General features: G+C 40.5%; 1 protein-coding gene across 7 annotated transcripts in view; it reads left to right on the top strand.

Moving 5' to 3' along the window:
- Positions 1–27,467, top strand: part of LOC132425944 (RE1-silencing transcription factor-like) — a 191,574-nt gene that overhangs the window by 22,367 nt on the left and 141,740 nt on the right. For 3 of the 7 annotated variants that reach the window (XR_009519555.1, XR_009519553.1, XR_009519552.1), the window contains one exon: positions 11,853–12,198. The exons of 3 other annotated variants lie outside the window; for them this stretch is intronic. The gene's annotated coding sequence lies outside the window, so the exon portion shown is untranslated. Of the gene's footprint in view, positions 1–4,684; positions 10,394–11,852; positions 12,199–27,467 lie in introns of those variants that run through there. One more of the 7 variants, XR_009519550.1, reaches the window with a different exon arrangement.

The raw sequence follows: 27,467 nt of genomic DNA, 5'->3' as shown, positions 1-27,467 counted from the left end.
TGGCTGCGCCTCGAGACTTGCAGGGTCTTAGTTCCCCAACCAAGGACTGAACCCAGGCCCTGGCAGTGAAAGCGCCGAGTCCTAACCACTGGATTGCCAGGGAATTCCTAGAAATCACCATCTTTTTATACCTTAATCTTGGAAGCAACGTCCTATCATTTTTACCAAGTTCTATTTATTAGATGCAAGTCAGCACATCCAGTCCATACTCAAGGGAGGGGATTATACAAGGCAGTAATAGTAGGCAGGGATCATCGAGCAGTATCTTAGTAGCTGCCTACCCTAGGCATGTTGCTTATAATAATGTAATATAATAACAGCTAGCATTTCTTGAATATTTGCTATGTGCCAATTATGTTACTCAGTTTGCTTGATTTAATCTTTACAACTGTATTGGAAATTTGTTGTAATCAACTCTTATTTAATTTCATGTACATTTTTTATTAAATTGTTTTGAATAAGGCACATGTGCACATTAAAATAGTTCAAAAAATTACAAAAAAGGGTACACTATAAAAAGTAGTCTTCCTTTGATCCCCAGATTTCTTCCCCAGCGGTAGCTGTTTGTTTATTTATGGCTGCGTTGGGTCTTCGTTGCTGTGCGCAGGGTTTCTCTAGTTGCGGTGAACTGGGGCTACTCTTGGTTGCAATGCGTGGGCCTCTCATTGCTGTGGCTTCTTTTGTTGCAGAGCACAGGCTTCTAGGTGCGCAGGCTTAAGTAGTTGTGGCTTGCGAGCTTTAGACCACAGGCTCAGTAGCTGTGGCTCATGGGCTTAGTTGCTTCGCAGCATGTGGGATCTTCCCAGACCAGGGCTCGAACCCGTGTCCCCTGCATTGGCAGGCAGATTCTTAACCACTGCGCCACCAAGGAAGTCCTGTGGTAGCTGTTTTTGATAATTTCTCATGAATCCATCCAGAAATAGTCTTAACACAAAATTATAAATGGGAGCATAACATATGCACTGTTTGAAGGTTGCTGGTATCCTTTAAAAATATATTTAGATCAGCAATTGATCATTGTTTTTGAGCTGTGATATTCCATGTGTAGATGTAGCATAATTTTTTGAACCATTTCTTTTTTGATGGACATTTAGGTTTCCAGTCTTGTGCTCTTACAAACAGTTCTGCAGAGTCTAATATCACTTTTATAAGTTTTATAAAGAAGGAGTCTTGAACATCAGAGATGTTTAAGTGCCTGAAGTTAAAATCCCGTGTAGAATAGGTGTTTTAAAGAATTAAAATGGTTTTTACTTGTGAATGGGGGTAGAACGGGGCCCAAGCACAAGGGTTTGGAAAAGATCCCCAGGTGACTGTGATGTGCATTTTTTGTTGATAAGCATTGGCCTGGATTATGGAGGGCAAAAGTAAGAACCCAGTATGTTAGACAGATTATCATGGCAGCTATGGGCAAAATGAATTAATTAGTGGCAGAGAAAGGAAAATCATCCAGATATAGTGATAAATTTGATATAATATGAGAATGAGTCGATTAAGATTGTATGGTTCTTACTCTGAGGTCCTAGATAAAATAGAGAACTCCCAAGAATTGGTTTTTAGAGTGAACCTAGTGAGTTCATTTTTAGACAAAAGATTTTGGGTGGTGCATGATGTAGGCATTCTGCTTTAATGTTTTGCTTATTCAGAAAATTTTTTTTGATGAAACAAATAATAGACTGAATGGAATAATTGGTATCTAAGTCGAAAGAATGAAATAGCAATCGGAGACATGAGGGTTGACGGTACCGGAAAAAGATCAAGATGAAGATTTGCATATCCTTTATGTAAAGTTGTTACTGAACATCCGTGAGATGGGATAAGGTTTCTAAGGAAGAAGGCCTGAAGTAGGAGGAGGAAGACAACAGAAACTTTTATTAGATGGACCATGATAATGTAGGGTTATGAGGCCAAGAGAAGATAGAATTTGATATTGAAGGAAAGAAATTTGATTAAAACTGAGAAACCAGGTGTTGTGTAATGCAGTGTAAGCTAGTAACTTTTATTTCATTTCTGTCTGTGTTGCAATTAAAGGGGGAAAAATTGGAAAAGAGACGCTTATATGAGAGAGGCTGTTTGTTAATTTTGAAACATTGTTCGTATGTGGAGATACCTCACAGACCAACTAAGAGTTAATATTTATTTTTCATTTTGTGCTTAGCTTTTCCCACATTTGTCTATCCATATTCTCTCTTATTTTGCCCTCATTTCTTTCTTTCTTCCAAAGTTTTTAATTTTTTTGGTTGGGGGAAAGGACTGGGGGTCTGTGTTTTGCAGCCAAAGGTCATTTCCAAATCCAGCCTTGGGGAATTCTAGAGGATCTTGGCAGACAGAGAGAGTAGATAATGCAAGTTCTCTCAGGTCCAAATGACCAGTCTGTCCATCAAATGAGTAAACTTGTTCCATTGGTTTGAAAAGCAGCCATAGGACGTTCCTTAAAATATGAGAGGCATGCTTCTTTTGAAATACATATAATGAACATGTATATGAAATGGTTCTTATGATGTTTATATATGGCTACGATCTCTGTGTCCTCATATTCTAATGATGTTTTTTTTCCTAGGGTGCAAAAAGAGTGCTATTGGTCAGCACATTGTGGCAACCCTACCATATATTAACCCAGACATTTTCATCATTAATTTTTTTAGAGCGTTAGATTTTGTGTCTGACAGAGATATTTCAGAGCATATTATTTATGATTTTGAAGATCCAGAGATGATGGAAATGGTATTGCACAAGCAAAATGTATTCATAGTATTTTCATGAGATTTAAAGTTATTGACTGTTGCTAATCCTAAAACACAGTACAAAGCTGCTCTGAAGATCATTTTAGCTGTTGCAAACCCCATGCTGTTTACTGTGTAGTGCAAGCCTTCAGCCCTGCCTTGCCTTCTCTCCTGACAATTCTCTGTAAAATAGACATGAAACCTAGAGGCAGCCAGAGTTCATTGACATCAACAAGAAGAAAGAGTAGTAAGGAAAACCATAAAAGCATACTAGTCTGGCGCTATTTAGTATAAAGGGAAAAAGAGTAGTTGATACCGTTTTTTTTTTTAAACCTTTTACTTTGGAATCATTTCTAATTTGTAGGAAAGTTGCAGATAACCCTCCTATACTCTGCACCCAGAATCACCAGTTGTTACCTTTGCCTCATTTACTTTAGGATTCTATTATCTATATATACGTTTTATTTTTTTCTGGACCGCTTGAGAGTAAGTTTCAGGCATTCATGCCCCTTTAATCCTAAATACTTCAGTGTATATTTCCTAAGAACCAGGACATTCACTTACCCAGTTGTAGTATAATTATCCAAATCAGGACATTTAACTTTGATACAACACTGTTAGCTTTGCCATCTTATTCAGGTTTTTGCCTGTTGTGCTGATCATGTCCTTAATGGCATTTTTTTTTCTGGTTCAGAAATCTAGTCCACGATCATGTATTGCATGTTGTTTTTATGTCTCTTTAGTCTCTTTTTATCTTCCCTTGTCTTTATTTATTTATTTATTTATTTTTGGCTGCTTTGGGTCTTTGTTGCTGCACGCGGGCTCTCTCTAGTTGCAGCGAGCGGGGGCTACTCTTCGTTACAGTGCATGGGCTTCTTGTTGCGATGGCTTCTCTTGTTGCAGAGCACGGGCTCTAGGGGCGTGAGCTTCAGTAGTTGTGGCATGCAGCCTCAGTAGTTGTGGCTCACGGGCTCTAGAGTGCAGGCTCAGTAGTTGTGGTGCACGGGCTTAGTTGCTCCGTGGCATGTGGAATCTTCCCAGACCAGGGCTCAAACCCGTGTCCCCTGCATTGGCAGGCAGATTCTTAACCACTGCGCCACCAGGTAAGTCCCTGTCTTCCCTTGTATTTATCCTCAGTGTTTCAGAACACTGAAATTTTTGAAAAGGATAGGCCATTTATTTTGTAGAATATCCTCAATTTGGGCTTTTCCGTATTTCCTTATGATTAGATTCAATTTATGCATTTTTTGGCAGGACAAATACAGAGATCATATTGTGTACTTCCCAGGGCATCACATCAGGAGTCACAGGGTGTCATTTTGTCCCATTATTGGTAATATTAACTTCACAGTGGCATCTGTTAGGTTCTTCCACTGTGAAGTTACTATTTTTGTGGAAAGGTTTGTTGAGTCTAGATAAATATGCATTTCCTTATCAATTTTTTCCATTGATGATCCTTGTCTCAGGAGTAATTGATATTCTTAAAGTTGTCCTGAATTGTCCAGAGTCTTTAAGACTACAGAGAAGTAAGGTAATGTAGACCAAACACTAGTCACAGAGTTAGAAAGTGGAGTATATTTTAGTTATTAGAGTATTTATTGATATGGTTACATGACCCAAATGGATTCTTTAAATCCAACAGAGAATGAAACAAACAAATAAAATTCCCCACCCTTGTGGAACTAACATCCTAGTACTTGGAGATAGACCATAAACAAAACATTTACGTGGTATGTTAGAACTATATGTCATGTATTTGCCATCCCTGCTATAAGGGTCAGTTAAGTTACAGGGGTGAATAAGATTATCCAGGGCAGGATGGAGAAAGGAGGGATGGGGACAGTTGAACACTGAGTGGATTATATGTAAAAATATGACTTTGCTTCATTCTAGTATTTGCCAAAAACACGATAGTGTGAGTAACAGAAATGCCCAAACTTTAAAGATTTGCTATTGTTTTCTAGGTATTTAAACTGCCTGACTTTTGCATCTACTCTTTCTCACCTGTGTTGTTTAAATCCTTCCATTGGTAGAGATGGCAAGCTAGCAAAACCAAGACAGTTGCATAATACATTGTGGGGAATGGTGTGTCCTGCTGAGACTCCAGAGGTAATGCATTAGAATTTATGTTCAGGATAAAAAGTCTGACAGTAATTATGTAGGGTATAATTATTTTTAGAAGCAAATTTTTATTTAATTGTGTAGTGTAGTTTAGAACTAAGATATTATTTATAATTTTGTTCTTAAGAAGTAAGAGTACATCCTGAGGTCAAATTGAAGGAAAAATATTTTTGGAAAAGAATTTCGATAGGCATGTTAAATCAGTATGAGTAATACGTACTTTATTTATTCCAAGGGCCATGCTGTAGGACTTGTGAAGAATTTAGCTCTGATGGCTTATATTTCAGTTGGATCTCAACCATCTTCAATTCTGGTATTTTTAGAAGAATGGAGTATGGAAGTTTAGAAGAAATTTCTCCTGCAGCTGTTGCTGAGTGTGTATAGATGCAAAAAACTATTGTTAATCTTTAGTTATAGCTTATTATAGGGTTACTAAGTACAGAATGCTTTTGGTGTTGCATTTTAGTGCAACCAATATTTTTGTTAATGGCTGCTGGGTTGGAATACATAAAGATCCTGAACAACTTATGAACACTCTATGGAAATTGTGGCATCAGGTAGACATCACTGTGTCTGAAATAAGAGTCTTTAATTAACTAAGACCATGTGATCTGTGAGATTTCCAAATGAGGTATAAGACTAGTGAAAGTTATCTTTGCATTGGTATCTTTCTTGAACTGGTTTCCTTTGAATTGTAAAGTATATTGTCAAAATTATCGTTGATGTTTTGAGCTAAATTTAATTATAAGGTATTCCTTGCTTTAATGCCTTAGATATATACATCTATATGCATTGAGAATCTTTTTGTAAAGCTGACAACAGTACTTTTTTTTTTTTTTTTTGCCGTACACGGGCCTCTCACTGCTGTGGCCTCTCCCGTTGCGGAGCACAGGCTCCAGACGGGCAGGCTTAGCGGCCATGGCTCACGGGCCCAGCCACTCTGTGGCATGTGGGATCTTCCCGGCCCCGGGCACGAACCCGTGTCCCCTGCATCGGCAGGAGGACTCTCAACCACTGCGCCACCAGGGAAGCCCCTGACAACAGTACTTTTAAAAAGGGAATGAGCATCTCTGATTTCTCCTTTGTCTGATTCCAGAGATTCATTCATGAAATGTGATACACCTCTATTAGATCTTCTTATGTTTAGAGGCTGTTGAAGGACTCTGGGATTAGGACGAATTTTTTTTAATCATTAAAATAGAGTATGAGTTCTAATACTCCCTGAAAATAGGGCTTTTGCTTTTAGTGTACTGTATTGAGGGATAGGGCTCAGGCTTTTGATTCTCTCAGATATACACCTTGGGGTCTGTCTAGGTGAAAGTAGGTTTGGAGAGAAACTGTAACACACTTCACCCAGAGCTGGCCTCCTGTCTACGTAGCAAAGCAGAGAATCGAGGTTTGGCTGCTCCAAAGCAGGCAGACCCTGGGTTTTGATTCGGGTGTATTCGTACCTTGAAGTCAGGAACAGCATGCTTCACCTGAGGGCAGGCAGGGGTAAGAGAAAGCCTAAGAACCAACACTGGTTGTGTTTTTTATGATTGAGAACTCATTGTTAATGCCATGTGTTTCTGCTGAGAGCTGCCTTCAGCTTTTCTGTGTTCTCTAGGGTAAAATTGAGTTCTTTATGCTGTTTTAGGCCTCTTTGCCTTTCCATGGGCCCATTCCCTCAACCTGGAATGCCCTGTCACCCATGCCTCCTCAAAAATGGGTAATAGGGAAAAGGGTGCTTATTACTTTTTTCAGGTAAATCTCACTTATTCTGCAAAACTTATATTAACTCTCATCTCCTTCAGGATACCTTACCTGACCCCTCAATTTGATTTAGACCAGAGGTTGGCAAACATTTTCTGTGAAGGGTCAGATATTAAATATTTTAGTCTTTGTTTACCTTACCTGTTGTGTGTTGAACTCTGTTGTGTAGTGAAAAGCAGCCATAGACAATACGTAAACCAATAAAACTTTATTTACAAAAGCAGATGGCAGATGAGGGCAGATTTGGCCTGCAGGCTGTTCGCTGAGCCCCTGATTTAGATCTATCCTTGTGACTATATATGGCATATTTTCCTTAAATAACTTCTGACAGAATGTGTATACCAGATAGTAACTGTTGATTTATATGCCTGCCTCACTCACTACACTATTCAGTTTTCAGAGGCAGGGAACATGTCTTAATATGACTTTGTATTTTCAGCTCTGAGAATGGTGCCTGACATGCAGTGTCTGACACTGAGTGTGTGTTTGTTGAACCTATAAGTGGATCCTGTGTCCTTGGACTAGGCTCTTTAATCTTCTTTTGGGGAGTGTTGTTGGGATTTTATGAGTGGGAAAATTGTATTTTTCAGGAGTCTAGTAGTTTTCTTTTACTTCATATTTTCTGATAACCAGAGGTCCTCATTTTGCCTGTTTCTGGTAGGGTTTCCTGTCAGTAGTCCTCTCTAGACATACTAAAGAACCCCTGTTTCCTTTGGAACACAAGATACTATTTGGCCTTTGAGGAGACACAGCTCAGTTTATGTCTTCCTGTTAAGACAATAGAGCTATATTCTATTAGCTATATTGTAATATAATATTCTATATTCTATTAGGAATTCTCTAAGGATTGAAGGCAAGCATTTGAAAATGTCACTCATGCTGTTTTTGCTCACAAACAGTGTTTCATCTTAGATTGTTTTCTAAGGACAGGAAGTGGGCTAAGAATGTGGGGCATTTTCTGTTTCTTGACTTCTGACTCTTTGGGAGAACTTGATGTTTCTGATCAACCTTTTATGATTTACTGTTGTTTTTAAACTGAGTAATAAGCCAAAGCTTTTCCTTTCTTAAATAAACCTGATCTTTTTAAAAATAAAAGTGTCCAGATGTGATTTTACTTTTTTAAAGTACTTTTGTGGAGAAATACCAATCTATTTTTCCATTTCCCAACTAACTGGCAATTCACTTCTTAGTTGACATCCACGATTATACATTAGATATAGATAATTCACTGGAAATTCTTAATTTACTTTTTGACTTATACCTTTATATATAGGCACCTCAAAACCTGAAATGCTTTTAATAATTATTATGTCCTATATTGCATATTTTCCCAAAATATTTTTGATATTTTCACGGAATATATTTTCTAGTGCTATCCAGTAGAAATATAATGTGAATTACATATGCAGTTAAAAATTTTCTAGACACCATATTAAGGTAAAAAGGAAATAGATGGGACTTCCCTTGTGGTGCAGTTGTTAAGAATCCGCCTGCCAATGCAGGGGACACAGGTTCAATCCCTGGCCCAGGAAGATCCCACATGCCGCAGAGCAACTAAGCCCATGAGCCACAACTACTGAGCCTGCGCTCTAGAGCCCATGTGACACAACTGTTGAAGCCCGTGTGCCTAGAGCCTGTGCTCTGCAACAAGAGAAGCCACTGCAGTGGTAAGCCCTTGCACCACAACTAGAGAAAGCCTGCACGCAGCAACGAAAACCCAATGCAGCCAAAAATAAATAAATAAATTTATATTTAAAAAAAGGAAATAGATGAAAGTAATTTTAATAATATTTTTATTTGACCTAATACATCCAAAATATTATTTCAACATATAATCAACGTAAAAATTATTAATGAGAATTTTATATTTTTATGTGTGTGAGATATTGTCTTTGAAGTCCAGTGTGTAGTTTATACTAACAACATATCTCATTTCAGAATGGCCATATTTCAGGTGCTCAGTAGTGACATGTGGCTAGTTACTGCTGTATTAGACAGCTAGGCTAGAAGCCATTTGTCTGATAGGCAATTGTGAGAAGTCAGGCTTATAACTGGGAAAGCCTGATCAAGGCAGAGTGATATAGGACTGGATACTGAAAGGTTACAGAGTGAAGTATGTATAATTATCAGAGAGGCAAAATAAGAAATTATCAGATACAATTGACCCTTAAACAACACAGGTTTGAACTGCATAGTTCCACTTATATGTGGATTATTTTCAGTAAACATTTTGCAAAATTATTTGGAGATTTGCAACAATTTGAAAAATTCACAGACTAACCATGTAGCCTAGAAGTATTGAAAAAAATAATAAAAAGATATGTCATGAATGTATAAAATATGTATAGATACTAGTCTATTTGATCATTTTCTACCATAAAATATACACAAATCCATTAACAAGAGTTAAAATTTATCAAAACTTGTGCAAAGACTTATAGATAGTACATGGCCCTTTTGCAGTTGAGAGAAATATAAACAAGCATAAATATGCAGTATTGAATCATAAACTGCATAAAATTAACTATAGTGCATATTGTACTATTATAATAGTTAACCTCCTTTTAATATTGTGGTGAGCTCAAGTTTTGTGGGTATCCACTTAAAATCCCATGTGACACTAATCGTCTCCACGTGAGCACTTCATCTTTCCACTAAACTGCTTATCACAGCAAAAAGTGATGTCTTACAGTTCTTGCATATTTTTCTTCGTGTTTAGTGCAATACTGTAAACCTTGAATAACCCCATGGGACTCATTAGAAGTGCCACTAGTGTTGCTGGAAGTGCTCCCAGGAAGCAGAGAAAAGTCTTGACATTTCAAAAAAAAGCTGAATTGCTTGATGTATACTGTAGACTGAGATCTGTAGCTGCGGTTGCCAGACATTCAAGCATCACTACACCTATGCCAGTATACATGAAAATGTACTTTTTGTGAAATAACTTTTTATTTTATATTGAAAATGTAGCTTTTTTGTAGGTATAGGATTGCTATAAGAAAGGCATACCTACTAATATGATTTGAGAAAAAGCAGTCATTATATGATGACTTCAAGCAAAAGGAAGGTGAAGGATCTAAAGCTGGAGAATTTAATGCCAGCAAAAGTTGGTTTGATAATTTTAGAAAGAGTTTTGGCTTTAAAAAAAATGTCAAGATAACAGGAGGATGACCAAGAGAGAGCAGACCAGTTCCTAGGCACAATTAAAAAAATCATTGAGGAGAAACAATAGCAGGCTGAACAGGTTTTTAATGTAGAAAAGAGTGCCCTATTCTGGAAAAAAAAAATGCCACCAAGGACATTTACTAGTAAGGAAGGGAAGCGAATACTAGGATTTAAGACAGAAAGGGATAGGCTAACTCTCCTGTTTCGCACAAATGCAGCGGGGTTTAGGATCAGGACTGCCCTTGTCTATAAAGCTGCTAACCCCCGAGCCTTGAGGGGAAAGATAAACAGCAGATGCCAGTCTTTTGGTTGTACTACAGCAAGGAAGCCTGGACTTTGAGAACCCTTTTTCTAGATTGGTTCCGTCCATGCTTTGTCCTTGAAGTCAGGAATTACATTGCCAGTAAAGGCCTGCCTTTTAAAATTTATTTGATTTGGACAGTATTTCCCTGGCCACCCAGAACCCCATGAGTTCAACACTGAAGGCACTGAAGTGGTCTTCTTGCCTCCAAACACATCTAATTCATTCTGTAGATCAGGGGATCTTAGGGACCTTGATGGCTCATTACACATGGTACTCCATGGAAAAAATTGTCAGTGCTATGGTAGAGAAAGATCATGGAAGTCTGGAAGGATTATACCACTGAAGATGCTGTGTTATTATAGGAAAAGCTGTGAAGACCATCAAGCCCCAAACAATAAATTCCTGCTGGAGAAAACTGTCCAGATGTGCGCGACTTCACAGGATTTAGGACAGAACCAATCAAGGAAATCATGAAAGAGATTGCAGATATGGCAAAAAAGGTTGGCTGTGAAGGGTTTCAAGATAGGGATCTTAGAGAAATTCAAGAGCTAATAGACAGGACTTCCCTGGTGGTCCAGTGGTAAAGAATCCGCCTTACAATGCAGGGTTCAATCCCTGGTCAGGGAACTAAGATCCCACATGCAGCGGGGCAACTAAGCCCGCGTGCCACAACTAATGAGGTCACGTGCCTCAGCTAGAGCCCGCGTGCCACGAACTACAGAGCCCACGCACTCTGGAACCCCCGCGACACAACTACAGAGCCCACGTGCCCTGGAGCCTGTGTGCCACAACTAGAGAAGAGAAAACCCGCACACCACAACTAGAGAGAAGCCCGCACACCACAACTAGAGAGAACCCCACACACCACAATAAAAGAGCCCACGCGCCGCAATAAAGAGCCGGCATGCCACAACTAAGACCCAGTGCGGCCAAAAATAAATAAAATAAATAAATAATAAATAAATCTTAAAAAAAAAAAAGAGCTAATAGACACCATACCAGAGGATTTAACAAGAGATGACTTGGACAGGAGTGCTTCTGAACCAGTGCCAGACAATGAGGAAAAAGACATGGGAGAAGTAGTGCCAGAAAACAGATTGACATTAGACACTCTGGCAGAAGGGTTCTGATAATTAAAAACTGCTTTTGACTTCTTTTACAACATGGACCATTCTATGATACTGGTGCTGAAACTAAAGCACACAGTGGCCGAAGGATTAATACTTTATAGAAACATTTTTAGAAAAATATAAAAGCAAAAAAGTCAGATAGAAATGAGGATGTAAGGACTTCCCTGGTGGCACAGTGGTTAAGAATCCGCCTGCCAATGCAGGGGACACGGGTTTCAGCCCTGGTCTGGGAAGATCCCACATGCCGCGGAGCAACTAAGCCTGTGTGCCACAACTACTGAGCCTGTGCTCTAGAGCCTGCAAGCCAAAACTACTAAGCCCACGTGCCACAACTACTGAAGCCCATGCACCTGGATCTCGTGCTCCGCAACAAGAGAAGCCACTACAGTGAGAAGCCCATGCACCGCAACGGAGTAGCTCCTGCTCGCCACAACTAGAGAAAGCCTGCGCACAGCAACGAAGACCCAACACAGCCAAAAATAAATAAATAAAATAAATAAATAAATAGCTCCTCTATACTACATTAAAAAAAAAGAAATTAGGATGTATTTTTGTCAAGTTACACCCTGTGTGTGTACCTCTCCTGCCTCCCCTCCAACCTCCTCCACCTCTTCCACACCTGAGACAGCAAGACCAACCCTTCCTCTTTCTCTTCCTCCTCAGCCTACTCAATGTGAATCAAGACTACTAGGATGGGGCTTCCCTGGTGGCGCAGTGGTTGAGAGTCCGGCCTGCCGATGCAGGGGACGTGGGTTCGTACCCCAGTCTGGGAAGATCCCACATGCTGCGGAGCAGCTGGGCCCGTGAGCCATGCCTGCTGAGCCTGCGTGTCCGGAGCCTGTGCTCCGCAACGGGAGAGACCACAGCAGTGAGAGGCCCATGTACCGCAAAAAAAAAAAAAAAAAAAGCAAAAAGACTACTAGGATGAAGACCTTTGTGATGATCCACTTCTACTTAATGAATAGTAGGCAGTCATCATGTGCTACAGTTAATAAACTTATTTGTTATGTATGTGTGTGTCTTTCTATGAAAATCTAATAACTACTGCAAGAACCATGAGACATTGTGTCATCACCACCATCATCATCATTGCCTAAATATCATCATGTAGAACATCATGTTCAAGACTTGTATTGAAGTGGCTAGCCTACCTTATATAGGAATAAGGTGATACTTAATATAAAATTAATAATGTATTAGTTTTCCTACTGTTCTATAACTTTGCTTTCAAAGTTACATACATTACCATACAGTATGCCTCTGTCTTCCCTTCTAATTGGAGAAACTGCGTATCACGATGTCACCATAGGTAAGTGGATTTTTAAAAATGTAAGTGTTTCCAACACTGTATTATGAATATGACTGTATGCCATAACATTTTTATAAGGATTCATTCAGTGTATAAGCTAAGCTACTGTGAAGCAATTGTATCAATTACACTAAGCTTACCATGAAGTAATCATATTGCTGCTTCTGTATTATTATATTATATATGTATATAAATATATCTGTATATAAATATGAATTTGTTTTTACACATTATCTTTTCATTTGTGATGTCTAGAGTTAGTAATTCACATAGTATCTACAGTGTTTCGTATCATATACAATAATATGGATGTTAGGTACTGACAGATAATCTCATAAACAGATGACATTAACTTGTATTGATATAGTCTCTAGTTTATTGTAAGAGTACAATAATATTATATATAGTATCATGTATTTTGTATAATGGTACTATTATCATATAGTAGTACTATTGTATAATAGTGTATGTGTGGCATATAATATTGATACAAGTAACATAAAATATGTGTTAATTGACTATATTATCGGTAAGGTGGTCAGCAGTAGGCTATTGGTTGTTAAGGTGCAGGGGAGTCAAAAATTATATATGGATGTTTGACTGCACTGGTGTTGGCACCCCTAACCCCCATGTTGTTCGAGGGCCACCTGTACAAGCATCCTTGAAAAGATAGCCTGGATCAAAGGCAGTCATTGCCTCTGCTTACAACATGTGCAAAACCATGAGAGATCCATGGAGAATTGTCTCCCAACATTTAGTAGACATTTGTAACAAGTAATATGCATAAACTGAAAGAAAAATATTTTACTTTAAACAACTGCAGTCACTTGGTGATGGAATGTATATACCTATGGGGCACTGTACAACTCCTCAAACCTTGGAATCAGATTGGACACCACTACCCCATTCCCTGTTCCACATTGATTTTCTTAGAGGACTTGCTTTTTATCACAGCAGCCACCAAAAACCTAGATTCAGAAATATCTCATGTCATCAAAAAGTAGTGCTATCTCATGTTGAAACTGAACTACCTCAAATTAGTAGTTTATGTGGTATATATCAGATGTTGAGGATTACTGTGTTTTTCTCAAAAATTTGACACATCCCATGGTGCTCTTGTGAGCTCACTGAGGCACTTTGGGACAACTTGGGAACTATAGCCCTAAGCAGTGGTGGAAGAAGCACTGATTCTGAATGACCTCACAGAGTAGCGCTGTTTCGGTAGCCTAGACTAAATGGTTGTTGTTATACCAGAGAGAAATAAACTTCTATCCTCTTCCAGTCAGATCTGTGGATGTTTTTGTTGCAGTAGCATAGTCTCTATCCTAACTAGTACAATCTCCTAATAAATTCGGCTGCGTCTCATAATGTAGTATTTGATGACATGTCCTTACATTGTGAAAACAGTATTCACTATGTGTTTCTTTTGTCTTTCCAACTTCAGTCATCACCTCAGTCCACATTTATTGAGCCCCTGCTATGCCCTGGCAGTGGGTTAAATCAAATCCAAGTCCACTTCTATGTTCCTCCGTCCCCTCAGCTGCAGGCCAGCTGCTCTTGAGCATTTAGCCACGTCTAAGCAAATCCCCTCCCCATTTAGCAAGTAGGGTCTGGAAGTTGCATTGATGCTTTACTCCCAGGAGTAGGTGGTGTGCCTTTGTTGCTGACTGGGCTTGGACCTGGAACTCAGTAAGAAGAACTTGGGTGATTTGAACTGAAATGCGTGCATCAGTCCTTTTTGGCCAGTCTGGTTAGGACTAAGAACCTTCAGGCAAAAAGCCAATCTGACACATCCAGCAAGACACAGAGTGTGTTCAGAAAGAAGCAAGCACACAGGCAGCAAGATAGAAGGTACTTGTTGTCACTGCCAGTGCTGAGCTGGCTTAGACTACTGCTGGGGTGGTGAGCACTGTGTGTGTCTGTGCAAAAGGGAAGCAGGAAGGAGAACAGACTCTGGCCTGTCAGTGATTGAAGGAAGAGGAGAGACAAAGGATGGCTGGGCTGGCCTTGGGTAGTGTTGGGAGAAGCAGACCCTATGTCCATTCACTATTTTGCAACCTGGGGCTCCCGCGCGCACAAACACACACAGCTAGGAATGGGCCCTGACACCTTCCAGTTCTTCAGCATGGAGAGAAGAGAATGCTGAAAGAGTTTCAGTCTTCCCACACCCAAAATGAGTGACATTTTAACGTACATTAATTGCTAGTAAACTTGACCCAATAAGAGTCCTAGAATCTGAACAATCATGCCAACTTTCTTCTTGATGGCAGCACAGGGAAGAGGAGAAGGATGATGGAGGGGGCGCTTTGCTTCTCTTAAAGCATATTCTGTGTAATACTCATGGACTTCTTATAGCAGGAAGAGTTTATTTACCTAAGGATCTCAGAAGGGTTGAAATAAAGCAAGATTTTAGGTAAATTTTGAATAAATGAGAAAATTTGTCTTGATTTGAAACCAGGTTTCTGGTTTCAGAATCTATTGTTATATGTTATTTTTAACATGTAGGTTTGCTTAAAGTATTTTATTGACAGAGAAATATAGATGCAGTAAAAAAAATCAAGCAGTACAACTCTTAGCCAACGTGATGGGTGAAAAAGTGATACTTTGGTTTTATTTGCACTTCTTTAATGATGGATGAATTTGAGCATGTCTTCCCATGTTTAAAAGCTTTTTCTGTGAACTGCCTAATCATAGCCTTCATCCATTTTGTTTCTTTTTCTGTTGGTATTTTTCTTATCGTTTTGTAAGAGTTCTTACAAAACTCATTTTGTCTGTCACAATTGTTTTAAGTATTTTTCTAGGGTCTTTTAGTGTATTAAAGGTATTTTTCCATGTAGGAATTTTTAATCAGCTTGGTGTCTCATCCCAGGATCCCCATATATTCATGTCTGAGTGCTGGGAGCAACAACTAAAAGAGCTTTCAGTTAAAGAACACTCACTCAATTAAAACAAAAACCTCTGTCAGACAGTGAGAGAATATAAGCAACACTATTTGTATTCATTTCCTGAGGCTGCTGTAAAAAATTACCATTACTGGGTAGATGAACACGACAGAAATTTATTGTGGCACAATTCTGGAGTCCAGAAATCAGAAATCAAGATGTCAGCAGGACTGTACTCTCACTGGAGGCCCTAGGGAACAATCCATTCCTGCCTCTTCCATCTTCTGATGTGCCTTAGCATTTCTGGGCTTGTGGCCTCATCATTCCAAATCTCTCTTCATGTTACCTTCTCCTCTGTATGTCTGGCTCTTCTCTGTGTATTTATCTTATAAGGATACAGATGGTTGCATTTAGGGCCCACTAGGATAAGCACCTCCTCTCAAGATTGGTAATTTAATCACATTGGCAAAGACCTTAACAGATTCCAGGGATTTGACGTGGATATCTTTTGGGGGCTATTTTTTGGCTTACTACGTGACTCTTAAATACCCTAATAACAGTAAAATTTAAAATGGGGAATGAGGTGCTCTCCCCCTGCTTTGCCCTGCACCTCAGTAGTGCAGGGGGACAGTGCAGGATGCTGGCAGCAGAGTCCAGGGACATAACATTGTAACTCAGCTGATTTAATCCTAAGGACCCAAGAGAAGGTCCCTGTGGGCATCCAGAATTATTTAAAATGAGGAGTGGGGAGAACTTTGCAGGGGGCTGGGATCCTGCATTAGCAGGAGAGGCAAGAACACCCCAAGACTTTACTATTTGAACAGTTTGTAACAAGACCAGTACACAAAACCTGTGGCTGGCTTGGAGGAGGTCCAGAAGAGGCTCCCTGCACCCCCTAGTTTGCAGCTGTTAATCCGACAGGTCAGCCTGTTCCAAGGGACTCAACTCCTGGCCTCTAGGGCTGCAGTGTGCTCTGCCTCTGGGAGAATAGCCAGCTTGGTGCTTGTCAAGGCTTCACTGCCCAACCCCAGGAAGCTTGGTCCTTCAGGCTGATTCTGGGTCTGGATGGTGTGTTCCAGGCCCAGCCTGGGCCAGTTTCAAAGGTCACCCCTGTGCCATCTCAAACCACCTTGGGCTCTGGGAGATGTAAGATGGAAATGGCCAAAGATCCAGGGTGTACACCAGGCCAGAGGCAAAATGCTGGCGGTCTGTGGGCTTATGCAGTGGGAAAATACTCAGACATAGTGCAGTGGGGTCCTCCATACCCAGATATTGCAGGCAGCACCAGCGTATCAAACAGTCTGAGAGCTACGGGCAGCTAGGGTATGCTGGTAGGGCTGGATGGGCTTGACATTGTTAAACACTTTATTTATTTGGTTGCACTGGGTCTTAGTTGCAGCTTGCGGGCTCCTTAGTTGTGGCTTGCAGCCTCCTTAGTTGTGGCTCACCAGCTCCTTAATTGAAGCATGTGGGCTTCTTAGTTGAAGCAGGCAGCCTCCTTAGTTGAGGCAGGCGGGCTCCTTAGTTGTGGCTGGCGGGCTCCTTGGTTGTGGCATGCGAACTCTTACTTGCGGCATGCATGTGGGATCTAGTTTCCTGACCAGGGATCGAACCTTGGTCCCCTGCATTGGTAGTGCAGAGTCTTATCCACTGTGCCACCAGGGAAGTCCCTTTTGTTTTTCTTTTAAGAAAGTACAAGTACAAATTATGTTATTGTCTTTTTCCCGCTGGCCTGCCTACTGATCTGTTGCTTGAGGGAATCCAGTGCATCTCCCACAAATACTCAAGTAGCTGGGGAGTGTCCTGGCACCCAACCTTCTGTTCTGCCCTGTTAGTGTGAAGCCCCTGCTCAGGCTGTCAAGGGGGAGGGACACAGGATGAAATCTGGCATCTCTGGAGCCTTGGGTTTAGCACTGAATTAGGAAAGACTGTTGCAGTGGAAAGCTTGGGATGGGGGTTCAAGGGCTAACTGCCAGGATTTGACTTTCAGTGATAAGATGTGGAGGTGGGTGAGTTTAGTGCAAAGAACTGGGTTTTACTTCCTGGGAGTCTGTTCATTCTGCTCTGGCTGAACCTAGGTGCTCTTTTTTTTTCTCCTATATGGTTGTTTGTTTTCGGCTTTAGCTTACTGCAGTATCAATTTCTGTCAGAGTTTGTTAAAAAGGCACTTTGAATAACCAAAGGCCAGGATGAAAGTAAAATAGGGAGACTTTAAAATGTTGTTTGTTTTTACATAACTTTAATTCCCACCCAGGGTTAAACAAAGTTCTGGTCAGTATAAAGAATGCCCATTGGCTTGGGCAAAGTTTTAGAGCTGGGGGAGAAGCAGTGATAGCCCTGGAGTTGGAGACCCACCCTGTGGTACTGGAGGTATTTGGTTGCACCTACGGGCTCCAAAACACCAAGAAAAAAAAAAAAAAAGAATTGTAACTTCTGTTATAAACTAGCTATATTCCTGAAAAGTTATATGAAAAATTTCTAAACCAATTCCTAGTCACAATGCAATAGGTAAGCTCTCCAAAGAAACTTCACCAGAAAGTTTCATAAAGCAAGGCCCTTGCAGGGCCAGGATTAGAGTGAGGCAAGTAAGTGGTGGCCAAAAAACTCAGCAATCAAGATGAATAATACGTTACTAATCTAACAAATCAGAATTAATGCAAAGAATTCATGATGAACAAATTATTAAAATTTTACATGAAGACAGGATCTTTGCATTTCTGAGGACAGGATCTTTTCCAGTCTGAGATTTCAAGCACCACCAATTGCTTCAAGGGGGGATAAGTCCACTTCTTCATGATGCAGGGATGGAGAGAAATTTGTAGGTAACAGGCCTCATATGCCCTTATTCACCACTTTGCTCAAAGTGACGCCATTTCTTTTGTCTGCACTATAGGTAAACACCTTAATCATGGCTTGTGTATTCAGTGACTGGGTGGGAGTGTTCACCACCTTTTCTTAAGATCTTTATCAGTGTTGCCTGGGTTAACTTGAAAGCTTCCCCGAGATAGACTTTCAGCTGAAATCTAAAATGGCCCTCACAATTAGACATATGGGCTGGGCAACGGTGATGATGATCAGTGGCACCCTAGTAGCCCCCAGAAATAGAATAGAATTGTTTTGTGAAACCTGCATGCACGACTACTATGTGATGAACAGTGCTGGGACCCAGGGGGGTTCAGAGGCAGAAAAGAAAATAGGTTAAATCCACTTTGACCGTATGTGGGAGCCTGGGTTGGCATTCTCAAGAGGTACCACTGGTACTTAATTTTTTCTTTGTTTCCTTTCGCCCAGTGGGTAGAAAGTCCCCTCCTTGGGCAGACACCAGTTGTGCAATGATGAATGAAAGGGTTGTGTGCTGGGTATTTTCCATTTTTTCCCACCAGATCCACTTTCTCAACAAGGATCCCTGGTGCTCTCTCTTTGAGTTGGGTTAGGAAAATGGGAGGCAACAGCAGAAGATAGAGGAGGGAGAAGAGAAGGGTTGGGGTATTTAGTGCCCTGGCTCCCTTCCAGCCAGGCTTCAGATTGGCTGCATTCCTCCACTGAAGGACCCAGCTGTTCAGTGCCTCTTCTCAGTTGTTGTCTCTGAGCTTTGTAACTACTCCCTCCCCCTGTCTCTTTAGACCTGGGGTAGGGGGTGTTCTAGCCCTGAGGGGTCTCAGCATTCCTCATTTGTTTCCTTAACCCTACCCACACCTTGTAAATAGCCTTATATTAAACCCTCTTCCTCCATGGACCTCTGTTGGTGTGGCATCTGTCTGTGGCAGGACCCTGACTGATGTCAGTCGTAGGTGCCTATCACCCAGCAAAGGTGGGGCACAGTCCCGGCCTCAGGACCCTTGACTCTGGCAGTTACCTTTCCCCTTAGAGAATAAAGCAGCCCTGCCTGGCATTTCCTGGCTATAGATCCTGTGCACAGTCAGGTGCACCTGTGAATGAGTGAGCTGCAGGAACTTTAAAGAATGGAGGATTCCCATTAGCATCATTTCTGCCCCTTTGGATTTAAAATATTCAAGAATGAGAAGCTTAGTTAGCTTAGATGCAAACTATTACATATAGAACGGATAAACAACAAGGTCCTACTGTACAGCACAGGGAACTATATTCAGTATCCTGAGGTAAATCATACTGGAAAAGAATATTTAAAAAAGTGTGTGTATGTGTGTGTGTGTGTGTGTGTGTATATGTAACTGAATCACTTTGCTGTACGGCAGAAATTAACAACATTGTAAATCAACTATACTTCAATTAAATAAAATAAAAAAAAACAATGAGTGGAAAGCCCCTAGTTAGCTCAAATAAATACAGCCCCAGCAATTATGTTACTATTAAGCTTTCTTCCTTGTTCCAAAGTACTGGGAAGAGCAGACATTTCAGGCCCCAGACAAGATGCTCTGTATCTCTGCAGCTGTGAAGATGACAGGCGATATCAAAAGATCAAGGGACTTTGCTGCGCTCACTAAGGTACCATCTGCATCCTCCTGTACCTTTAACTTGGTGTCTCATACCTAATGGCTTCCAGGACATCCCCAACCCCCTTTTGTACCACCTCTGTCTCCAGGTATGCCTCAACAAGGAAGCACTGTAGCCCTGGTAACTTGGGCAGGTAACTTACAACTCTAAGGAAAATCGACCTTAGGTGAAGCTAAGGACAATGGAGTGGAGGAGTGGAAAGAGCCTGAGTTCTTGAGGACGTCATTGAGAAGCTGATCAACACTGTTACTGGAGCCCATCCTAATTCTGGACTTATCCTACAGTGACACAGTGAGAGGAAGCTGTACAATCAGCCTTTTACACTGGTGCATTAAAAAAAAAAAAAGCTGAGTGGTAAATTTAATGTGGCATAGACATAGTGGTCACCAGCCAGCAATGGAAAGCAGTGGAATCAAATACTGCATGTGAAAGCCTGGTGCGCAGGGCTTGGGCCATCAGAGCTGCTTCACTGTTCACTCAGCCTCACTGAAAGCAGGTCTTCTGTAGCAAGAAGACCTGATTCCTTTTAGAACGAGTGCCACTGCTTAGGTTGATTTCTTTCTTGCTTTGAGAGTTCTCACAAGCAGCAATATTAATAGAGTTGTTTTCTTTTTCTTTCCCAAGCTAGCACTGAAAGTGCTGATGAATATAAATAAAAATGAACCAGTCAACAAAATCTAAGTGATAGCAGTTAGAATGAGGAATACCTTCAGGTGGTAAAGAAGATGGGTGTGTGTGTGTGTGCACGCGTGTATGTGTGTAAATTCAAGCTCTACACTAGATTTTGCATGTATAGATTGCATTTCAATTTCATTTTTAAAAATGAGTCATATGAGATAGGCTAGCTGATAAGTGATACTGTGTATAAAAAAACTTTCTTCCGGGCTTCCCTGGTGGCGCAGTGGTTGAGAGTTCGCCTGCCGATGCAGGGGACACAGGTTTGTGCCCCGGTCCGGGAAGATCCCACATGCCGTGGAGCGGCTGGGCCCGTGAGCCATGGCCGCTGGGCCTGCGCGTCCGGAGCCCGTGCTCCACAATGGGAGAGGCCACAACTGTGAGAGGCCCGCGTACCGAAAAACAAAACAAAAAACTTTCTTCCTACTCCTAGCTCTGCCATGGATCTGTCTTCCATACTGCTGATCACAGCTTGAAACTCTAATATGTAACCCACTTGATAGAATTTTAAATAGATTCACAGAAAGTTGCAGCTAAGGCTAAAGAAGGCCTGGAATCTTCTATGTTTGAACTTTTGGAAGCCCTGAGTCACCACATAAGTCAGGCTACCCTACTGAAGAGACCACATGGAGGGAGAGGTCATGTACCAACAGATGGAGATCCCAGTCTTCCCGTCATCTCTGCCAAGGCAGAGATGAATGATACCTTCTCGAAGGTCAAAAAATTCCAATTATATGTATATTAAGTATGTAAAACAACACAGCCCTAAAAACTATGTAACACATGCTTCTTTTGTGATATTCTTCTCCATGGCCTAGATGTTGCAACTTATGATTTATTTTCCTAATAAATCAACCTTATGACAAACAAAGGATTTCTTCACTCCTCCAAAGACTAACATATGACATTGCAAGTTAGGGTCATCTGTCTCACAACTATTCATTGTCAATTTCACGTGCATGGATGCCTGTGAAAGTCTTTGAGTGGCAAATGTTTCTACAGTGCCACCTTGCCCTTCCTTTTCAGAAAGGAATGCGTTCCTGAGCTCCATACCCCAGAATCTAACACTTCCATTCTGCCCACATCGCACTGTTTACCCTGCAGCTTGGTCTGTGTTGCCAGGCCAATTCAGTGTCCTTAGCACTTGGTCCCCAACCTTTCACTGGTTTTTTTTATATTTGGTCAGTATATGGACTCTATTTCCAGTTAAAAAAAAAGTTAATTTGGGCTTCCCTGGTGGTGCAGTGGTTGAGAGTCCGCCTGCCGATGCAGGGGACATGGGTTCGTGCCCTGGTCCAGGAAGATCCCACATGCTGTGGAGTGGCTGGGCCCGTGAGCCGTGGCTGCTGAGCCTGCGCATCCGGAGCCTGTGCTCCGCAACGGGAGAGGCCACAACAGTGAGAGGCCCACGTACCGCAAAAAAAAAAAAAAAAGTTAATTTAAGTCAGAGTCAAAAGTCAAAGCATTTCAAATAGTGGGTGATAAACATACATGAAAGTGGTTTATAAAGTAGGAAAGACTTTGGAAACTGTAAATAGCCAAGCTAATATTGGATATTATGGATTTTCTGAATTAATGGATATGGTTACTAGGGCAGAAGTTTTTGTCAGCATGAAAGACGTTAAACCAGAGAGGGACAGGAGGCAGAAAACCTAGAGAAGAAAGGTTGGAAGCTTCTTCATAAACCTGCCCACCACGGAAGAACAGTCTTCTCTTAGGCCTGTCGGGTCAGAGCTTTTTGCTCAGGTCACCTAAGCTTGCACCATCCTCCTCTGGCAGCTTTTCAAATTCCACCCTTTCCAGCCACAATCTGAGAGCATTTGCCTGACCCCTACTCCAGAGGGTAAAACTGTTTGTCAGCATTTCACCTAGGTCCTTGACCCCGCATGAGCTCCAACTGGACCATTCATTCGGTGTTATTCATAGAAACAGTGTCTTCAAAGAATCAAAGCAGGAGTCTTTAAAAGCAGTTTGCAAGTGAAATGTGACTCTCCCAGGCCAGTGGCCATGCACTAGAGACACATGACTGAGCTGGTTTCAGGCTGAGCTGCATGATTTGCTGGCAAGTGCCAGTTCCCAGGGAGCCGCTGCCCCCTTGTGGCTCAGCACTGGCCAGGAATTATTCCGTGATGGGGAGAACACTTGGCAAAAGTCTGTAAAAGATTATTGGTGGGCTCTTTCTGGCCCTTAGATTTGTTGGTTCAAATAAAATTTCCTTTCATCTCATGGCTTTTTAATTTGTAATATTTCTTCCTTCTTTTAAGAAAACGAATTTTTAAAAGGCATATTTTATCATAATTATAAAAGTAGTGTATACTCCTTGAAGAAAAATTTGTGTAAAATTATTTAATTTTGTTAATTTTTGATGTATTTCCTCCTTAATTTTTTTATTTCTCCGTATAAGGAAACCTGATTTTACTTGGAGACAGAAAAAAAAGCCACAGAACTATGGAATCTAATTTTATCATAAATGTATAAACATGATCTCTACAATAAGAAAATCAACTTTTGAATATGCTAGAGTACTAAGAAACAGTTGCCTTTTTTTTCACAAAATTTAAAATGTAAAGGGTGGCATTTTAGATCATAGAACTTCATAAACTTTGCCTGTAATTTCAGTTCTATGGATTAAGATTACTACAGTGAATGCAATTATTAGACACATTAAATTGAATATTATCTCAATTTCAAGACAGAAGAATGAAACTCCTTGCTCTAAAGATAGCCTGTGAGAGTTATGGTAATTTAGCAGTGTAAATGATCCAGTCATTGGCAAATGCTTCAGATGTGATTTCAGATGTGCTTTCAGATGTGATTGGTCATATTTCTAAATGTCATGTAGATATGTTGCTTCCCCCAACTATGGAGAATGTAGAAACAAAGGCTTGGATCTGGGCATTATAGGAGGAGATAAGAATGAGTCGTTTGTGTCTCTAAATTACTTTCCTTCTATATCTTGTCTGTGTCATCTAGTTGTGTATACAATATAATATAAATATGGGGGATGGTGTCAGAGACAGTCTGTGGACAAGAACAGGAATGAGCTGGGAGGAAGTTAAACATATCTTTAGCTTCTTTATCTGATCCTTTATTTTCCTTTGAGACCCTGTGACTAAGAGAATATTTCAGTGTGGGTCAGGATCAATCCCGATTGGGGGTTTGGGGAGCAACAGGGGAAAGGAGCCCTGTAACAAGAGTTCTCAATCTTTTTGATCCACAGATCACTTTAACTTTTTTCTATAGGAAGAAATTCCACAGTCCACCTACTTCTTGTGTATCACTTTAAAAAAATGTATATTAACATATTACCAATTTCAACACAGAAAAAAACAGAACTTCCTTATGTAAAGACAGCCATTACAGAATTATGGGGAATTATGTACTTTGGTCATTTAAATGATCCAGTTATTGGTGATTGCAAATGGCCATTACTATGCATACATACAAATTAATACTGTATAAACTTAATTTCACAAAAAAGTCTGCTGAATATTAAATAAGTATAATACCTCAAGGCCTCTGATCACTGTTATTATACATTTCTATATGTTAACATGATTAATCGGTGCCCTATTTTTGGTGCTCTACGTTTTAAATCTACTTTTATTCTTTGAAATATGTAATATTCAAATCTAATTCATGGTGGAAAATATTTATCCCATATATTTTAGTGGGATTTGCATTTTAGACTCATCTATGGAGATGATCTGAAGGGTCCAGAGAGATCTACTTCACCAGCTTTTTATAAAAGTAGTAACATAGGGTGCTCTACTCTAGGGCATGTGAAGGCAGAGCAAAACATGGGGCCCACGTTTCTCAAGCTGCAGTTCATCAGAGCTGAGGATGCAGAAAGCCAACCAAGGCCACAAGTACCTGTGTCAGGTTCACAGCTCTAATCCTCCTGGCCTGTGGTTTCTCTTACCATCTCAGTTGAACACCTTCACTGTGATAGAGACTATTGGAAAGAATTCCTCATGCTCCAAGGAAATTTGTTAGTTTTACCTCTCATCTATCTACTCCAGCTTTCTGCCATCCTTGCCAATTTCTAAAGGGAGAAGAGGAAATTACAAAACTGAAAGCTAATGCCGAACCAGTGATTAGCGGTAATTACCAACTTGATGTCTACTGATCAGATCCAGAGAGACAATGCCATTTTGGGCAACTCTCAACCCAGTTGCTCCTCAGTTTACACATCTGTAAAGGACATTGGTCCAGTTATACTTCAGTCTGTACTAGTTCAAACTCTAGGAATATGTATTTCATACTTGGGCTTCACAGACAGAAAAAGTGTTTGGTTTAGCCAAGAAAAACAAAACAAAACCCAGTGTATCAAAATAACTTTATACCTTAAAAAAAAGATAAATAAATAGTGCTTTCTTAAAAATAAATACTGTTGATCAAATATTCCAATAAGCTAGGATGTAGATCACTTAATGTCAAGACTCATGGCCAGGTGAGCCACGTCCCGCACCTGGTGAGGAAGTGGCTGTCCCTGGAGGTTGAATGAGAGTGATTTCTTTCTGACTGTTGCAACCTGCTTTACCGCCTGAATTTCAGACTCTCCTGCTGTTCAGAATACTCTTACCTTCCTAAATCTGGCCATAGAATACAGAAGCCAACAGAACTGACTTAAGCTAGCCAGCCCACAAATAGATATTAAACACCTGCTGTACGTCAAGCTAGGAATATAGTAGAGAAGATGACAGGTAAGTGTTCTAGCCTCATGGAATTTATAGTCTATAGCAGACATCAGGTTTTTAGTTTCCAGAAGTGAGAGTTGTTTGCTTTTCAGAGAAACTTAAGAGTATGATCCTATAGGCTCTGCATGAACAGGGCTATGTTTCATTCCTCACTGTAGACCCAGTGCTCAGTACATAATAGATATCCACAAATGTTCATGGCATAATTGAGGGAATAATCAGATATAAACTGGATACTTAACAAAAGACCTAAACCAAGTTTGAGATATGCTCCAAGAGTTTGTTCAAGATCATCTGGACATTCAGTCTCATTCGCTTTTTCAGAGTAATGAAGGAAAAAATTGCAGTTCACTGTTGGCCGAGAGTCAGAACCTTGTTTCCTTTGTGGTGTGTGGGTTGTGTATTTGTTTGCCAGTTTGCGGGGGAAGGAAGGAATTCAGGGAGGTTAGTGGTTTTGTTATTATTTTGTGAAGCCTCCTGGGCTATTTTTTTCTTCCTTTAATCAACAAATATGCACTATGCTAGGCATTGTCCCAGGCACTGAAGAAACCATGATGAGCAGGACTGGCGAGAACTCTGTCCTCTGGGATCTTCTATTTCAGAACTCTCCATGGACTGGTGGGCTATTCTTTTCTCCACTTACTTTGGATGACTCTAATGATTACATACCACTTTTATAATGAGAACCTTTTTAAGAGGGTAAAAAAAGAGACTTCTTCAACAAAGTACGGATATAAATCTGAGTTTTCAGTACAACTCTGAGTGAGCATATTTGGGCAGCACTGCTTCCATTGCACAAAATGAAAAGACTAGGCACTAGTTCACCACAGGGAGTATGTAATTAGGCACAACCTTTTCAGAAAGAAATTTTGCAGTTTCTTTCAATATTTTAAATTTTTTTATCTTCTAACTAAGTGATTCCAGTCTTTTGAATTTATCCTACAGAGTGCTTGCACAAATAAAAAAGGATATATATATATATATATATACACACACACACATATATGTGCAACATTATCTGTGATGGTGGAAAATGAGAAGTAACTGAAATGTCCATCACTAGAGTATTGCATAATAGGTAATTGTATGTCCATATAATAGAATACAATACTGTTCTCTTTAAAATGAAGTACAGGGCCTCCCTGGTGGCGCAGTGGTTGAGAGTCTGCCTGCCGATGCAGGGGACACAGGTTCGTGTCCTGGTCCGGCAAGATCCCACATCCCGCAGAGCGGCTGGGCCCGTGAGCCATGGCCGCTGAGCCTGCGCATCCGGAGCCTGTGCTCCGCAACGGGAGAGGCCACAACAGTAAGAGGCCCGCGTACTGCAAATAAATAAATAAATAAATAAAAATAAAATGAAGTACAGACTTGGGAAAATATCATGATATATTGCTATAGGATCAGGGATAAAGCCAAAAAACAGCGGGGTTTTTTCTTAAAAGTATAGTTTTGTATAATATAGCCAACATTTCAGGTGTTCTGAGCTCCTTACATATATCTTATTTACATCTCACAACAACCCTATGAAATAACTACTATTATCATCCTCACTTTCCAGGTGAGGAAACTGGGTCAAATTGTAACTTGCTTAATGAACACAGATACCTGACTTTGAGCTCACGTACTTAGTCACTCTGCTATATCCAGGATCCAATTACACAATTCTCTCTTTAGCTTAGACTAGTTTCAGTTGGGATTTTCAACTTTCAACCAAGGGAGTTCTCATAAACAATCCAAATATAGATCAATAAAAACTAGATAAATTATGACACAATGATATAATGAAATGCTATGTAGCTCTTAAAAGGAGGAAGCTACATATATTAACATGAAAACAAACAAGGGAGAACAAGTTTACAGAATATATATGTGTATATATATATATATATTTTTTTACATCTTTATTGGAGTATAATTGCTTTACAATGGTGTGTGGGTTTCTGCTTTATAACAAAGTGAATCAGTTATACATATACATATGTTCCCATATCTCTTCTCTCTTGCGTCTCCCTCCCTCCCACCCTCCCTATCCCACCCCTCCAGGCGGTCACAAAGCACCGAGCTGATCTCCCTGTGCTATGCGGCTGCTTCCCACTAGCTATCTACCTTACATTTGGTAGTGTATTTATGTCCATGACTCTCTCTCGCTTTGTCACAGCTTACCCTTCCCCCTCCCCATATCCTCAAGTCCATTCTCTAGTAGGTCTGTGTCTTTATTCCTGTCTTACCCCAAGGTTCT

Source organism: Delphinus delphis, chromosome 5 (assembly GCF_949987515.2).
Source record: "Delphinus delphis chromosome 5, mDelDel1.2, whole genome shotgun sequence".
NCBI lineage: Eukaryota > Metazoa > Chordata > Mammalia > Artiodactyla > Delphinidae > Delphinus > Delphinus delphis.
The sequence above is the reverse complement of the archived record's forward strand: the minus strand, read 5'-3'. Positions and strand labels throughout refer to the sequence as shown.